The sequence below is a fragment of the Callithrix jacchus genome, chromosome 2, assembly GCF_049354715.1.
Source record: "Callithrix jacchus isolate 240 chromosome 2, calJac240_pri, whole genome shotgun sequence".
In the NCBI taxonomy this organism is placed as follows: Eukaryota; Metazoa; Chordata; class Mammalia; order Primates; family Cebidae; genus Callithrix; species Callithrix jacchus.
Window position 1 is genome coordinate 194,902,552 of NC_133503.1, and position 18,025 is coordinate 194,920,576.

At 46.7% G+C, this 18,025-nt stretch overlaps 1 protein-coding gene across 1 annotated transcript in view; it reads left to right on the top strand.

Moving 5' to 3' along the window:
- DAP (death associated protein) overlaps nt 1–18,025 on the top strand; it is an 81,147-nt gene that overhangs the window by 32,685 nt on the left and 30,437 nt on the right. The window lies entirely within an intron of this gene.

Below are 18,025 nucleotides of genomic sequence, written 5' to 3' on the forward strand. Positions count from 1 at the left end.
TGAGCCAAGATCGCACCACTGCACTCCAGCCTGAGTGACGTAGTGAGACTCCATCTCAAAAATAAATAAATAGATCTGTAAACAAATATTATTAGTAAATAGAAACAAAAAATAAAATTTCACTTTCTGATATCCAAAAAAAAAAAAAAAAAGTTACAACTGCCTTCATGTTCTTTTCTTTGTCTATTAATCATAGAGAGTCAGTCTTCTGTATCTGTGGGTTCCACATCCAAGGATTCGGCCCACGGCAGTCAACCAACCGTGAACTGAAAATATTCAGGAAAAAAATGGATTATTGCATCTGTACTGAACATGTACAGCCTGTTTTTTTCTTGGCACTCTTCCCTAAACAATACAGGGTAACAGCTATTTACATAGCATTTACATCATATTAGGAATTATAAGTAACAGGAGATGATTTGAAGTATATGAGAGGATGTATGGAGGTTATACGCAAATGCTACACTATTTTATATCAGGGACGTGAGCATCTGCGGGATTGTGATATCCACAGGGGTCCTAGAACCACTCTCCCACTGCTGCCCAGGGATGACTGTATAGATAGGATATCCCAATTTATATTTCCAGAAACACAGCGAATTGTCTCTAAACAGCATGCCATGTTCTTCCTTCAAACTCTGCTCCCCTTTCCATCTTGTTACTAGGCTCTGATAACTTGGATACTGAGTTTTCCCAGCCAGAATCATCAACATGTATTTCTCCTTCTCCCCAGGCTCCCACATCCAAACCCTCATAATGAAGCCAGGCCCTTTAGCCTCAGGAACAAGGCAGCAGGCCCCATCCCTACCACCCTCTCATGGCCGACTATCAGGGCTCCCTGCCTAGAACTCAGAAGCAGCCAATCTAAACATCAAGTCTCAGCTTGGAATTCAGCCCAGGAACTGTTTTCTGCCAGGCCCACCTTCATCAAGGCGTGCTGACCCCCTGTGTGGTCCCCCAGGTACCTGGGACTTCCCTGCTCATGACACTGGTTTCATTTCAGGTGCTTCTCAGACTACAGGCTCCCCTGGGGCAATGGCCACGTACTGTTACCTGCTGTGTGTCAGCCACCCATTCTTCTGACGCATGGGCACGTTGAGAGACAGTTCACACAGACATCTATGTTTCTGCACAGTCCAGGTCCTCTGAGCAAAGACATTTACATTCAAGTTAATAATGTTTATACAAGGAGACGTTTTAGGACAATAGAGCTTGCAGAAGTCTCCCTTCTGCTCCCCTAAGATGGTTGCTTACATTCCAGGATGAAGCTAGGTCTCGTTCTCTCTCTCTCTCTCTCTCTCTCTCTCTCTCTCTCTCTCTCTCTCTCTCTGTCTCTCCCTCTCTCTGAATAATGGAGAGAGAAGGTCACCAGCAGCCCTGTACAAGGTCAGAGGTCCCTAATTCTGGGATATCTCCTCAATGATGATTCCACTACATGCATAGGTGACACTTGGCCCTCACTCTGTCACATCACCATGGGGATTGGCACTTAGCAAACTAGTGCTAAGATGTGGTTCTTGCTACTCTCTCTGACTCAGAGGTCTTGCACCTTCTGTTGTGAATACACATACGCATGCACACACGGAAACACACACATCGTTCCACAAACATGCACACACAGTGGCAGGCGAACTTGTTAGCTGACAAGTAGGATAAAACCTCAGGCCCTTGACAGTTTTGTATGTAACGAGGGTAAGCATGATAAGACTTGCCCATTGTCCTCAGCTAAGCTGCAGTTGCAGGGGCTGAAGAGAAACCATCAGAACCCGGCCCAGCCTTCTGGGCTGGGGCCAGCACCTTTACCATCACATGCCTGCCTCCTCTGCAAGACTGCAGAGCCTCCCGAACTTTAATGTGCTTGCAGATCACCTGGGAATCTGATCAGAATGCAGATTCTGCCTCAGCAGGGCTGGGCTGGGCCTGAGACTGCATTTCTCATGAGCAGAGTGAGAGGTGCTGCCCGTTCCCCCCCACGCTGTGAGCAGCATTTACCTGAGACACGCACCATCCCAGTCTCTGCAACACATGTGAAGCCTACACATGTTCCAGAAATGTATCAACACTGTGTTAAAGGAAGAAATGTTCATCAACAGTTTCTTCTTTCACTGTGGGTAATGATAACTTCCTAGTTGACCACCATATTTATAAGGTCTCCAGAGGGGAAGCAGAAGAGAGTATACATGACAACTGTCCAACAGGCAGAATTGAACGTTTTTTTCCCATGGGACTTGAATCTATTTTGAAAGCATCTGTCATGTGGCCTGTTGAGTTTATGATTATGGCTCATCTTAATTGGGCCTTGGGGAATAAGACATTTAAAAGATTGTCCCTGGTATGACTTAAGCAGTTCAGTAGCATTCAGGAAGTCTAACAGCCAAATAACAGCAAACCTTTAGACCAGGTGCTTTGCATACTTAGTCTTACTTAGTCTTCACATCCTACGAGGCAAGGGGACTCTCCTTTATGGCCAAGGAGATCTACTAAGAAAGACTAATGACATGGCTAAGGTCATTCCCAAAGTAACTGAACAATAAGATGTAAATCCAAATGCGTATGACTCCAAAGACTCCCAGTCTCCTGCCCACCATTTCTGCTCTGTTAACTAGTCATTTTTCCCAGAGAGTTGTGGGGAAATTATTGAGAAGAAAGCCTAAAATCCTACATCAAATGTTTATGTTCAGAGACATCTTTCCAGCACGAGGATTGTATTATTAGGTGCTGGTTTCCATCAAGCTCATTTAAGTCAGAAGAATTTCAGTGATTTTCCTTCTAACCCAATTGTCAACTCAAGCTCTGTGGCTTTACAAGACACCATGGCACTGTGAGAGCAGCTCTGCAGGGTACCGGCTTCTGCAGAGGCTCCCTGCCTCCACTTGAAGGTCAGCTGCTGCCCTGGTGAGTCTTCAGGTCTCGGGGGCAAGAACCTCAGAACCAGGAACACCACCAACCACTCAGAAAGCCCCGGCCCTGCATGCAGGAGCCCATGCACCTCAGGACTGGAGATAGCCCAAGCTTGGGACCCGGCATAACCATGTCAGAGGCCAGCGATTGGAGGCTTTGGGACCCGGAATATCCACATCAGAGGCCAACCGTTGGAGGCTCCCAAGGCAGCTGCAAAGAAAGGAAATGAGACTGGAAAAGTAAAAACAAGAGGAAGCTGGAGCCAGGGTAAAAACCATGACTCACCTCTGCCAAATTCATGATGACTGTAAGTGGAAAAAAAATAAGCCTGAAATGGGAAGGGTGGTGCCCAATGGGCCCAAAACAAACACTGCTGAAGAATGGAAGGTTTGTTTTCACTTTGCCAGAGATACCAAATGTGATCAGAGATAGAAACAGATGCAGCCCTTTCCCAGCCTTAGTGAGACCAAGTCCATGGGGTGTTGGGTCAGAGGGAAGCATGAAGGGGAGATGGGAAGCAAGAAGCTCAGGTCAGCACGCAGAGGCAGAACCCCCACCTTCTCCTCCTGACAGGAGGAGGGAGCTACACCCGCTTGCGGTTTTTGGGTTTTTCAGAGCTTGACTTTGTCCAGATGGCTGCATCCCCTGTGAAAGGCCCTGGGGAGCACTAGCACTCTGCCCTCCAAGTCACTGGAGCCCTCATCCCTTAGGGACACAGAACCAGAAAGGAGGAATGTGTCCCCTGCAGCTTTAGTATGACTCTACCCAGGCTAAGCCTTTGGTCTGTTAGTTCATGTGCTGGTTCTTTTTGAAAGTGTTGGACCACATGTATGACTGCTAAATCAAGCAATTTAGGTACACATAGTCCATAAGAGCCAGCCTCCCCTGGCCTACCTGAAATGGCCTGTAAAGCATTTTGTCTAGGAAAGCCCTAAGCTGATGGGCCCTGGGGTGCTGGCCCCTTGCTCCTGGGTGGCCCCTGGTAAATCACGAACCTTTGGTGACTGTTTCCTCATCTGTAGCACAAGAATTTATTCATGTGTCTTTTTCTCTTATGGGACTTTTACAGAGAAAAGAAAATAAGAGAAAAATGTGAATATCTGTAAGCTTTGAAAAGAACTAAAAGCACAGCATGAATTAATAGCAGTCTCATATTCATGGGTTTCCTGTTACAGAGGTGGAAACTTGCTAGACTCTGGAGAAAATAAGAAAATATAAGTCAGTCCTCAAGAACCTTCCAGAGATTGATTAATTCTCACTGAGGCCATCTGCATTCCTTTGCTGGCAGAGTAGTTCCTGGATAGGTACTTATAAATCATTTCAGGCCTGAACAGGATTAGAGGTGCTGTGCTTTTAAACCGTTTTAATTTAGAGTTTAACCAGAAATTATTGTATAACATTTGGAGGGTAGCACAAGGAAATGGAATGTTTTTGCTGTATGGTGCCTTGAACACATCCCACAGGTTTACTTTTTTGCTGTATGCTTTTTTCTTCACCAAAACAATACACCATTTGTATTTTGGCACTTCAGTAATCTTCCAGATAGACACCTGACAAGTACACTTGGATAACAAACAGTCCCCTAAGATGCAGAGCAAGACCTACAAGTCTCCTTCTGTATTCTTAGGAGCTCTGTCAACATAGAAGGTGTCACAACTCAGCATTGTAATGAGGATGAAGATAATGGCATGTAATAAAATGTCGGGTGACTCCGACCAGAGACCTTTAATGAGGTAGGAGCTTAGGTTCACACATTCTTTTGCTTTAGTGTCTAGCCTGGAGCCTACAATAGAATCTCTCTTCAGAAAGGGCTATGTGTTAATTAGTGGCTGTAGCATGCTGCCTTTTTCTTTATTATGCTCAATAATTGTTTTGTTTTATTTCTTGCCTGGGTCTTCTTAATGATTGTTTCTGTATGTGCCTCCATCCCTTCTGTTATTTCTTCCTCCAAAGTCCCAATGAAATGAGCTTAACAAGAGTAGTTTTTCTCAGATGACCTAAAGGAGCTAAGTACTATTTCCAAGGTTTTGTAACCACTGAATTGTTCTTACAAGGCATCATCCTGCAACTCAAGGACCAGCCTGGAAGACCGGAGCTGACCAGCTGCACTAATAGGCAGCTGAGTGGCCCTGTGCAAATCAAATTATATTCACAGGATAGACTACATATAGGGAGTTGAATTAATTGCCATGGTTTGTATCACTCTTATCTTCTATTTTTTTTTGACCTGATGGGCTATGAATACAGTATCTTCCCTCTTCTATCGGTGTGAGTTTGTTATTGTAAGTACTGTTTACAATAACAGGACTAAACATTTAGCCTTTCTTTTTTAATTGCTTACTCTTAGAGGAGACTGTGATGGCAAGAGGGAGGAGGCATGGCCAAATACATAAGGTGTATCTGTCTATATTTCTTCGACATTGACATTTCATCAAGGGACACGACTCTGAAAGATGGCTGTCCCTTCTAATGGCTAGACTTTGCGGCTGCAGTGGCCAGAAGCATAAAGATGTGTAAAGAGGATTTTTCGGTACATCGAACACTGAATGTCTTGCTATGCAGCTTCTGTGATTGATATTCATTCAGTTCTGTGGGCTCCTTCCTTCCAAAGTGCAGTCTGTAAAGGATGGTGGGGAATAGTAATTTGAAGAAAGATTTGGCATGAGCGTCAGTCGTCGGGTGGTGGGTGTGAGAAGGGCACTGCTGTTGGTGGGTAAAGTGTTGTTACTTAGATGTTGTCATTTTACCCCAGATAGCTTTCATTAAGGTGACAATCCTGTGGCATCTGGGCCCAGGTGAGTGGGGTATAGAAGCCAGTTTCTGACCACCTGTAGTTGTGAACAAGTTCAGAGTTAGTATATTTGTCAGGGTTCTCTAGAGGGAGAGAACTAACAGGATATATGTGTGTGTGTATGTATATTTATATGTATATATAATATATAACTGATAGGATAATATATATGGGGGGGAGAGAGAGGTTTATTAAGTATTAACTTACACAATGACAGAGTCCCACAGTAGGCTGCCTGCAAGCTTGAGGAGCAAGAAAGCTGGGTCCAAGTCGCAAAACTGAAGAACTTGGGAGTCTGATGTTCAAGGGGAGGAAGCATCCAGCACAGGAGAAAGATGTAGACTGTGAGGCTAGGCCAGTCTCTTGCTTCACGTTTTTCTGCCTGCTTAATATTTTCTGACGGCTGATTAGATGGTGCCCACCTGATTAAGGATGGGTCTGCCTTCCCCAGCCCACTGTCTTAAATATGAATCTCCCTTACAGATGCCCCCAGGACCAATATTGCATCCTTCAGTCCAATCAAGTTGACACTCAGTATTAACCACCGCAAGTCCACCCCTTGTCAACTTGAACCCATACACATCTCCTGAGATCATATATAATCTCAAATAAAGACAATAATAGGGTCACAATTATGCCTAACATAGTACAACTATTCTTTGTACAACCAGAAATGCACCCATCCCCAACCCAAATACATCACATTAGGTTAACGATACTTAAACGTTAACGATGCTAATATGAAGTCAATAAATCTGACATCACATGATGTCAGGAAAAGGAAATAAAGATATTTTCTTAGTATAAGTTTATAAGTGTACAAACATATTTTTAGCAAAAGAAGGAGGAAATACTCATGACAATTACAGTCCCCATTTCTGTAGCTGGTCACATGGTCGTAGCTGGTATTGATGACTACCTTCTTCCACCTATTCTGTATTCCCTTTGTCTTCAGTACAAGCACCTCAGCAGGTCATCGTTTTTTCCCTGGTGGAGTGAACCAAACCTTCATTCTCATTCTTGAGGGATCTGGCCCATTGGTAGTCCTGCCTGAATTGGGCTGTTGTAGTTTCCCATTGACCTTAAGCACAGGCCATGGTAATACTAAGAGATGCCCTAATGCATCTTCTATATTCCACGCATACTCTTCCTTACCTCTGTTGTGGAGTAGTAGACCGATTTTATCTTGATGGTCTGGGACAATCACCCCAGCCAACACTGTTAACTCCCTTCTTGGCCTGTTGACTTAAAAGTAGGAGGAGCGAAAGTGTCCAGGTGGCAATCTTAACTTCCAGTTTAACGGGATCAGTGTTGTGCCTCCTAGTAGGAGCGTTTCTCGCTCTGTAACTAAGACCTCTAGGCCAGAAGAACATAATGTTGTGGGAACAGGAAGCAAAAATTTTGCCAGTGGATCACTAGGGGTAATGGTGTATGGTGCCACTTTCACTTCTACCTCTTGATTCCTAGTCCTGGCTATGGGAGAAACAGTATCATACCTTGTACGCTGATTTGGAGCATACATAGCCCTCTGGAGAACTCTGCCCCAGCCCTGCAAAGTATTTTCATCTAGTTGGTGTTGTAGTTGTGGCTTCAAAAGGACATTCCACGGTTTTATTAATCCAGCTGCTTCAGGATGATGGAGAACTTGGTAAGACCAGGGAATTCCATGAGCATGAGCCCATTGCCACACTCCTTTAGTTGTAAAATAGTGCCTTGGTCAGAGGCAATGCCGTGTAGAATATCATGATGGTGGATAAGGCATTCTATGGGTCCGCGTATGGTAGTCTCGGCAGAAGCATTGTGTGCTAGATAGGCAAACCCATATTTGGAGTAAGTGTCTCTTCCAGTGAGGAGGACAAACCTCTGCCCTTTCCATGATGGAAGAGGTTCAATATAATCAACCTGTCACCAGGTAGCTGGCTGATCACCCAAGGAATGGTGCCATATCAAGGGCTCACTGTTGGTTTCTGCTGCTGGCAAATTGGGCACTCAGCAGTGGCCATAGCCATGTCAGCCTTGGTGAGTGGAAGTCCATGTTGCTGCGCCCATGTGTAACCTTCATCCCTGCCACCATGCCCACTTTGTTCATCGGTCCACTGGGCCATGACGGGGGTGGCTGGGGAAAGAGGCTGAGTGGTGTCCACAGAACAGGTCATCCTGTTCAATTGATTATTCAGATCCTCCTCTGCTGAGGTCACCCGTTGGTGAATACTCATAGGGAATACAAATATCTTCAGTTTTTGACCACTCAGAGAGATCCATCCACATACCTCTTTCCCAGATTGCTTTGTCACCAATTTTCCAATCATGTTTCTTCTAAGTCCCTGACCATCCAGCCAAAACCATTGGCTACAGCCCATGAATCAGTATATAATCATACATCCTGCCATTTCTCCTTCCATACAACCAGGTGGACTGCTGGAAGTTCTGCCTACTGGTAAGATTTCCCTTCACCACTGTTCTTCAGGGATGTCCTAGGAAGGGCTATGGTGCTGCAGCTGTCCACTTTCAGTGGTGCCTGCGTACTGTGCAGAACCGTCTGTGAACCAGGCCCTCGTCTTCTCTTCCTCTGCCAACTGATCATAGAGAACTCCCCATGAGGCCATTGGTTCAGGCTCAAGGAGAGAAGGGAGGATAGCAGGAGTGCAGCTTATAAGGGTAAGTTACATGAAGAAGTGGCTCAAATGCCCATAAGAGGGGTTTACGAAGGTCAGATAACTTACTTGTGCCTTCAGGACCTGCTCAAGCCCAGTCACATTCATACCACTTCCATTTGACGATGGAATGCTGCTGTGCATGACCCACTTTATGGCCAGATGGGTCAGAAAGCACCCAGCTCATGATGGACTGACAGACAGTTCAGGTAACATGGTGACTTGATGACCCATAGTCAAAAGTCCAGTTTCCACCAAAGCCCAGTAACAGGCCAAAAGCTGTCTCTCAAAAGAAGAGTAGTTACCCGCAGAAGATGGCAAGGCCTGGCTCAAAAATCCTAGAGGCCTATGCTGTGTTTCACCGATGGGATCCTGCTGAAGGCTCTAAACAGCACCCCTATCTGCCACTGACAACTCTGGCACCATTGGATCTGCTGGGTCATATGGCCCACGTGTCAGAGCAGCTTGCATAGCAACATGGACTATTGTGGAGACTTCTCCTGTTCTGGACCCCACTCAAAACTGGCAGCCTTTTGGGTCACTGAATAAATGGGCTGGAGTAACATAACCAAAAGAGAAATGTGTTGTCTCCAAAATCCAAATAGACCCACTAGGCATTGTGCCTCTTTCTTGGTTGTAGGAGGGGCCAAATGCAGCAACTTATCCTTCACCTTAGAAGGAATATCTCCACAGGCCCCACACCACTGGACCCTTAGAAATTTTACTGAGGTGGAAGTTCCCTGAATTTTAGTTGGGTTTATTTCCCATCCTCTGGCATGCAAATGTTTCACCAGTAAGTCCAGTGTGTTTGCTACTTCTTGCTCTCTGGATCCAGTCAGCATAATGTCATCAATGTAATGGACCAGTGTGATATTTTGTGGAAGCAAAAAGTGATCAAGGTCTCTCCAAATAATATGCCACAAAGCTGGAGAGTTGCTATACCCCTGAGGTAGGACAGTAAAGGTGTATTGCTGGTCTTGCCAGCTAAAGGCAAATTACTTATGGTGGCCTTATGGACAGAAATGGAGAAAAAAGGCATTCGCCAAGTCAGTGGCTGCACACCAGATACCAGGAGATGTGTTCATTTGCTCACGCAATGAAACCACATCTGGTACAACAGCTGCAATTAGAGTCACCACTTGGTTGAGCTTACGGTAATCCACTGTCATTCTTTAAGGTCCATCTGTCTTCTGCACAGGTTAAATAGGAGGATTGAATGGGGATGTGGTGGGAATCACCACCCCTGCTCTTTCAAGTCCTTTATGGTGGCACTAATCTCTGCAATCCTTCCAAGGATGTGATACTGTTTTTGATTTACTATTTTTCTAGTAGTAAATAGCAGCCTTTCTAGAGGCTGCTCTAATGGCTTCCATTTGGCCTTTCCTACCATAATAGCCATCACCCTCCCACTCAGGGAGCCAATGGGGGGTTCTGCCAGCTGCTAAGTATGTCTATGCCAATTATGCATTCTGGCACTGGGGAAATGACCCCAGGATGAGTCCAGGGACCCACTGCAAGTCAGACCTGAGTTAAAACTTCATTAATTACCTGACCTCGATAAGCCCCTACTTTAACTGGAGGACCACAATGACATTTTGGGTCTCCTAGAATCAACATCAGCTCATAGCCAGAGTCCAGAAGTCCCCAAAATGTCTGATCATTTCCCTTTCCCCAATGCACAGTTACTCTGGTAAAAGACCAGAGATCTCCTTGGGGAAAGATGGGAGAAAGATTTGCTGCATAAATTTTTGGTTACATAGTGGGGTTCTTCCTCAAGAGGACCCAGACTCTTCTTCATTCAATGGTGTTGGGTCTGTAAACTGGCTCAAGTCTGGAAATTGATTGAGAGGCTGTGATTCTCTGTTTCTATAATTCAAATTAGTCTTTTGTCCTTTGACCTAGAAGTTTTCTGCTTGTATAAATTAAGGAGTGCAGTAAGCTTCCTATCAGTTCCACTTCTAGGAACATTGTGATTAATTAGGCAATGCCATAGCTCTACACAAGTCCAGACTATTCTGACTGCCTCATTGCCTCTGCTGTTCATTATGGTAGCTGTGTCCACCTTGCCGTTGATGGTTGAGTGATGCCACTCGGCCCCTGCCACCTCAGTATCTATTCCCATTGTATTTAAATTTTTTAGTTGAGTGACTGTGGGTTCCACCATTAGATCTGACATGCAGAGAAGAGCAATTACAGGGCTCTTCAAAGATGCAGGTGCTACCTTCACAGATCTATTTCACAAGGCATTAATCAGGTTATATCTTTTGGACCCTCCCAGCTGGGATGAGTATGTCTAAAGTGATTAATTTATCCCACCATCCCAGGCTCCCTAAGCCTTTGGATCCCTTCCTGTACATTAAACCAAGGAAGATCAGGCATTTCCAGCTCACTCACAGTGGGCCATCTTTTAGTCCATATTTCAGCTAATCAAGCAAATAAACTATTAGAACCTTTTTTAACTCTCTGAGCTGTAACATTCAATGTAGAGTCCCTACTTAGTAGCACCAAATCAATAAATTCAGCCTGATCCAACTCCTTCCACTCTTATCCAATACCCTTAATATCCATTCCCATGCCTGTTCTCTAGTTTTCTGTTTATGTAAATTAGAGAACTGAAGCAATGTTTTTCTAGTGTAGTGCACCTCCTCATGGGTCACACTCTCAACCTCATCTCTAGGGGCCCACTGGGATGTTAGTCTAGTTATAGGTCTAGAAGCCAGCGGGGGTGTTTGGGGTGGCTTCTGGAGAAAATCAACATTATCTTGCCTGGCAACTGCCACAGGGGAGGCCAACACTGTTGCCTCAGGCAGCACAGAGTTTATCTTCTGAAACAAAAGTAGAAAGGCTGGTGGGAGCATGGGTCAGGGAGGGGATGCTCATCAAAGTTTACAAACTCAGTGTCCCCACCTTCATCAGGGCCCTCCCACATGTCCCCATTCCAAGTTGCAGGGTCCCATTCTTTCCCAATCAATGCACTCACTTTAACAGTAGACATCTGAAGAGGCTGTACCTGCACCTTTCATTGCAGGTCAGCCACTCACATGATAAGACCTTGTGTCTGTTTTTCCACAATTTCCGCTCTTTCTCTGTGGGAGATGAGACTCTCACTCAGGGCACTCTTAGCAGATTTGAGGCTCAGTATCTGCTTCTGAAGGTGGGGAGACATCCCTGAGTTCGTAATTCTCTTTCATCACTCTGTCCTCTGAACTTAGAAGCAACCACCAGCTTCATTATGTTCCTTGGTTTTCCATATATAGTCAGAGGTATTATATATAAAGTCAATAAACTCCTTGCCTCTCAGAAGTGGTGAATCAGGAGTGTCAGATGGATTTATTTTTGCAGAACTCTCTAAACAGTTCTGCCTAGGACTATCAGTATTCTCCATACTATTAGAAGTAGAGTCCTTAGCATTTTGGGGTCTAATCATATTAAGTAGCCAACTCCAGAAACCCCAAAACTAGTGGAAGAACTCCACCCTTAATATTTTGTTCCTTTAGAACCACACCTGGTACCAAAATCTGTATTCTTCAGGGTTCCCTAGAGGGACAGAACTAATAGGATAGGTATGTACATATAAAGGGGAATTTGTTAAGTATTAACTTACAGGATCACAAGGTCCCACAGTAGGCTGTCTGCAGCTTGAGGAGCAAGGAGAGCCAGTCCAAGTCTCAAAACTGAAGAACTTGGAGTCCAACGTTCGAGGGCAGGAAGCGTCCACCATGGGAGAAAGATGTAGACTGGGAGGCTAAGTTAGTCTGTTGCTTCACGTTTTTCTACCTGCTTTAGATTTGCTGATGGCTGATTAGATGGTGCCCACCCAATTAAGGGTGAGTCTGCCTTCCCCGGCGCACTGACTCAAATGTTAATCTTCTTTGGCAACACCCTCACAGACCGACACACCAGGATCAATATTGCTTCCTTCAGGCCAATCAAATTGACACTCAATATTAATCATCACAGTTAGTACAGGGGTGGAGGCAGAGAAAAAATATTATTTTTTCTTGCTACCTAAAGATGTCTAGACTTCAAAGGAGTTTACTTTGCACGATAGATTGTTCCTGAAAAGTTCATTGTAAATCACAATTTCTCTTAGTCGCGTTTTATCTTCTTACTGACAGTTTCAGGGCTTATCCAGCCTCATTCTGCCTACTGTTTCTTCACCAATGGGGCTCAATTTCTGTGTCCCCTGTCACGTTCTTATCACTTTGGAAATGGGAAATGATTGGCAGGCAACCCTAGGACACCACACTTATAAAATTGGCCACAGCTATCAGCTAAAGGGAGCAATGCCAATATGAGGTGGGCCCATGTTGAGTGAAATGGAAATCAGTGAAAGCAGCCCTGGGTTGATACTCACATCCTCTGCTGGAGAAATTAACAGCCGTGTTTATCTCTGCTAAATCTAGGCATGGTGTATCATCAGGAGGCTTCCTGTCAGGTCCAATTTGGGATCATCAAATTAATTGTTACATGTGACAAGCTGATATGCAAATAAAGCGGTAAATACCTCAGTGCTGTCTCCTTGTTGGAATTCTATGCTGAGTTCCCAGGGCCAGGGGGCACAGATGATAAACAAGGCTGACGGCCTTCCTGCCTACAGCAGCCTGCCCATTCTCTCTATGGCATCAGAAAACTCACCTCTGTTTTCCTTGAGACCTTAGTTAACTCACTCACTTCCTAAAAATTGTGTTAATTCTTCTTCGCATTTTTCTTTTCCTTCTGAGAGGTGCTATATACCTAGAAATGACCCAACAGCTTCTTCAAAAGTACCTTTGTTGGGTCCTCAGGAACTGCCTGGTAACTGACCTACAAGGCACTGCCAGTTTGCCTGCGTTTCTCAAGGTCAGAAGATATTGCTGTGGGAACCCACAGGCAGCTCAGGCTCCTACTCTGTGTCCCCAAGATGGAGTGGTGCAAGGTATGGCCAGGTGCTGTTTAGACCTGGCTGCCTGAGTGAGTGGCACCTGGAGGTGGGTGGGCGGGCCATCAGCCTGATGGGCTGGGACAGCTCCAGTTGCTGTCCTGGGACCTCTAATCTGGCTGCCATTCCTATTCACAAATACCCCCTAGAGCAAATTATTGCAGCATCCTTCCAAGGACCAAACCGAAGGGATATCAGGCTATTGTGTCTTTAACCTCTCCAGCATTTTACATTTGGGGCCTCCTCCTCTCCTCCAAAAATAGGAACTCAGCAACTGTCCATATAACTCCCTGCACTTTGGGCACAAGCAAGTTAAAGTCACATTTGAGACACAACTCTGGGAGACACAGAGACCCTTATGGCCTGCACATCTGTATATTCCTATGTATTAGTCCTAATGCTATAGCAGTGCAAATATTGGAGAGATACCCGAGACTGAATAATTTATAAGAAAAGAGGTAATTGAATTGGCTCATGATGCTGCAGGCTGAACAGGAGGCATGGCAGCTTGTGCTTCTGGGGAAGCCTCAGGGAGCTCTCAGTCATGGCAGAAGGCAAAGGGGGAGCAGGCGTCTCACAACGTGAGAGCAGGAGCAAGAGAGAGCAAGCGGGGAGGAATTACACACCTTTAAACAATCAGATCTCACAAGGACTCACAACCACGGGAACAGTACCAGGGGATGTTGCTAAAGCATTCATGAGAAATCCACCCCCATGATCCAGTCACCTCACCAGGCCCAGACGCCAGCGTTAGGGATTACAGTTCAACGCGAGATTTGGTGGGGGTGCAGATCCAAATCATATCACCGTACATCTGCATATCTGTGCTTCCTCAGTTTTCAAATCCTTTTGAATCATTTTCTTTGTATTTTTACTGCTTTTGTTTATTCGTAATACCTGTTTTCTTGCCATAAGAAGTATGACGTACAGTGATCAAAATATTACTTTAGATTATTATTTTTTTAAGAGTTAGTACCAAGGTCTGACAGGTCTGATCACTGGCATCGCTCTGCAGTAGTGGTGAATGTCAGCAGTATTTCTGGGTGTCGGCAACAACAGGATGTGATATGAAACCATTAACATCTGTGACTTCTATTGGTGGAAAAGTCACAGGCGCTGCTGCTACTGCTGAGTTCACCCGAGAGGGCATGCTACTTCGTCTCAAAAAAAAAAAGCTGTAGGGCAAATTGGTCGGTTGGCTGCCTGGTTTCCTCCAGCCTAGCTCACAGGTGCGTGTGTCATATGGAGGCCTGCACTAATGAGTAATGCCTTGGGTCCGCCTCAGGCTTCTCCCTCCCCAGCTTCAAGAGGAGCCCCACCTAGATATTTGATATCTTGGGGTTCCATTCAGATTTGATGTTTTGAAACAGGATCTACTGCTCCAGCGGGAGAAGTTGATAACTACTGAAAGACTTCAGTGTTGCCATTCTGCAGTTGAATAACAGAAGCCTGAGAAGCTAAGGGCATTCCCTCCGACTTCAGAGCTAATTTATAGACCCACAGGGCTTGCCTTGCCCTGGCCCAGAACTCTCTCCCCTGTGCCATGTTGGTCTTCTGGGATCCTGCTCTTCTTTACTCATCATGTAAGGCCCTGCCCAGTCTCCCCCAACTCTATCCAGCCCTCCTCATAGACATCACTGCCTATCTTCCATGAATCAGGACCTGAGAGACCAGAATCTACACAGCAGAATACATAGTGCTCAGTCTTTCTCCGCACCTCTGCTGCCCTTCCTATGTGGAGGGGTCTCCAATCCCCCCAAATCCCGAATTACACCAGTCCTTCCATGCCCCACTGAAGCTGCTTTTTCAACATCTTCCCTTATGACCCCAGTCCCTGGGAACTTCCCCGTCTAAATTCTTTCTGCACATGCTGTGTGTGCCACTCGTTAGTTTGCTGGGGTTGCTTTAACAAAGTGCCAGACTGGGTGGATGAAGCGGCATGGGTTTGCTGTCTCACAGTTCTGCAGGCTGGAAGCCCAAGATCAAGGTGTCAGCAGAGTTGGCTCCTTCTGAGGCCCCTCTTCTTGGCCTGAAGATGGCCCTCTTTTCCTTGTGTCCTCAAATGGTCTTCCCTCTGTGCCTGTCTGTGTCCAGCTCTCCACTTATAGAGATGCCAGTCGTACTGGATGAGGGTCCACCCTAATGACCTCTTTTAACTTAATCTCCTCTTTAAAGGCCCTCTCCCCAAGTAGAGCCACACTCAGAGGTTCTGGGAGTTAGGACTTCAACATAGGAGTGTGTTACTGGGAAGGGCAGGGGTGAAGTTCAGCCAAGCCTCTTGCTTGGTGCATAGTGGTTGCCGGCCTCAAGTCCTTCCTGCCCTGCCTGGTCCTGTGTTTGAGAAAGGATTATGTACTATATTACTTTGTGCCCATGCAGTGCTTGCAAATGCTAGACACACATCATTTTTCAGTGAAAACCTAACTTGGTCTTGAGTCCCAAACTTGGGATTAACAAAGCCAGCGAACCAGTGAATCTGTTTACTCCTGAGAAAGAGTAAACAGACGTACTGCCCAGAGTGAGGTGGCCGAGGTCTAATCAGGAAGATGGGGACAGATGGTTGGAGGGCAGGGTGGTGAGAAACACCAACTCCAGGAAGTAGAGGAAGTGCTGTCAGAGTTCAGAGGATTTTTAATGGCCAAAGAGTAAGAGGGCCTAGAAGTCATGGCTGTCACAGAACAGAAACGCTGGAGGAGACAGGTGCACGTGTGTCCTCAGTGGACCAGTGTGGGGGACAGTTCTTAGGAGAACCTGTAAACACTGCTCCTTCCTCAAACCAGGGCAGTTAGGCCCCAGTGAGACCACCTATGTCTCTGGTCCCACCCTCTCCGAGGCTGGGCTTCGTAAAGGGTGAATGCAGACCTGGATCGCTTGGCGTCAGGGCAAAGTTCGAGTGAAATTCTGATGAAGGTAAAAGCCTCAGGCCACCCCAGGTGGGCAGACTTCAGCTGCCAGCTGGGAGCCATGCGCTGCTCCTGGCCCTGCTGATCCCAAAGTCTGCTCCACTCACCTTCCCCTTGCCGTGTACAGAAGAGCAAAACCCTTTTCTTTCCCCTTATTTCAAAACATGGAAGTGTGGACCCCATGGCCAGATTTATTTCATGTTTGACAGCTTCAGATGTTTCAAGAGTTCAAGTCTTAGATTCACTGATGTTTAATTAAAGCCCTCAGTTGTTATTTATTAGCTGCACTGCCTTTTCTCTCTGTCCTCTTTGTCTTCACACAACGCGCTCCAGGGTAAATTCATTTCAGCCACAGTTTTTCACACCGTGCATCTGCAGACAACCCTCAGCCCTCACCACTTCCCCTGGCTCAGCTTGCTGTTGCTAACTGGGCAGCTTGATGCAGATGCCCACGATTCAGTTGCCCCAAACAATTCCATTTGCCCCTCCCTTTCATACTTGCTTCTCACTCACTCCACGGTGTCCCTGATGCCCCATGACTGGAACTCAGGCACAGGTACAGGGCTGAAGGACACTCCCAGCCTGCTTGCTGTGTTGCCCGTAGAAGCCAGGGCATGTCCTGTAGTTAAGGCGCCTTCTCCGGCCACCCTCCCTGGCGCTGTGCTTCTCACCAGCCCCTCCATCAGTGTGGGCTCCCATCCCTTCCTCTGCACCCTCCAGAGCACACCCATCATCCCACCATGCTTCCAGACCCGATGCCAGAGGCCTCCTGACCTCACTCAGCGCCCTCTGTGGCCCATAAACCCCATGAAAGGCTTCTGTGGTCCCTCATGGTTTTATCTGTGTTGGAGCTGTGGACACATTTCCCAGGAGGCCTCTCAGTGCGGTGGGGGAGCCCAGGGAGGACAGGAGTAAACCGTCCTCTGCCAGGGCCCTTCTGTGGCTTGGGTCAGATCACTGCCACTCCCTGAGCCTCAGCTTCTCATCTCAGAGGTGGGCCTGTGATACCCATTTATAGGACTTTCCAGGGGATTTGGTGTGATCGAGGCTGTGAAGGCTTCCGTGTGGCCTGGTGGCCAAGAGCAGGCCCTCAGAAGGGCCCCAGCCAGCATGCCTGTCCCTGAGGATTTGGGGCTGGATTGTTTCGGAGCTGAGGGAAGGGGAGGGGTTGTTTCCTGAGGAAGTGATTTTTCCCTGATTTGTTTCTGAAAGTGGAGGTGACGGAACCTCCCAGGCAGCCCTTCATGTGGGCACTGCCCGGTCATGACAGAGCCTGGCCGTCAGCCTCGAGCGGCACTAGCAGCACCTGGGGCCGGTAACACACAGATCGCTGGGCTCCTGTGTTTGAGGAAGGCTTATGTAGTATATAGAAATGTGCATTCTGACCAGTCCCAGGTGAATCCATGCTGATGCCCCGGGTCCTGGGACCCCATTTGGACCCATTGCCCTAAAGAATACAAGAGAAACATTGAGAAATTTGGGGCAGCATTGCCCACCACTCTTCCCTTGGAGGGTATCCCCAGGACGTGTTACAGGTGGGTAAATGTCAGCCTCCGATCCATTCCCCACATTTTCAGTGCCCTTCCCTTGCGGAGGGTGGGAGCAGCACTGTGCAGCCTAGTCCAAGCCTGCTCGTGGCTTCCCATCATGTGGTCAGAGGCAAGCAGCCTCCAGGATTCTCTCCTGGAATTTCACTGTGCACCTTAGCTTGTGACCTGGTGGGGAGGCCCTGCCTCAGAGAAAGCCACTCAGCCTGTTGTAACCAGACACCTGACGACGAGGCACCTCTTGGGCAGTGCAGTGGGATGTTTTGAACACACCTAAGCAATGAGGTTGGACTTGAAAATCCTTTCCA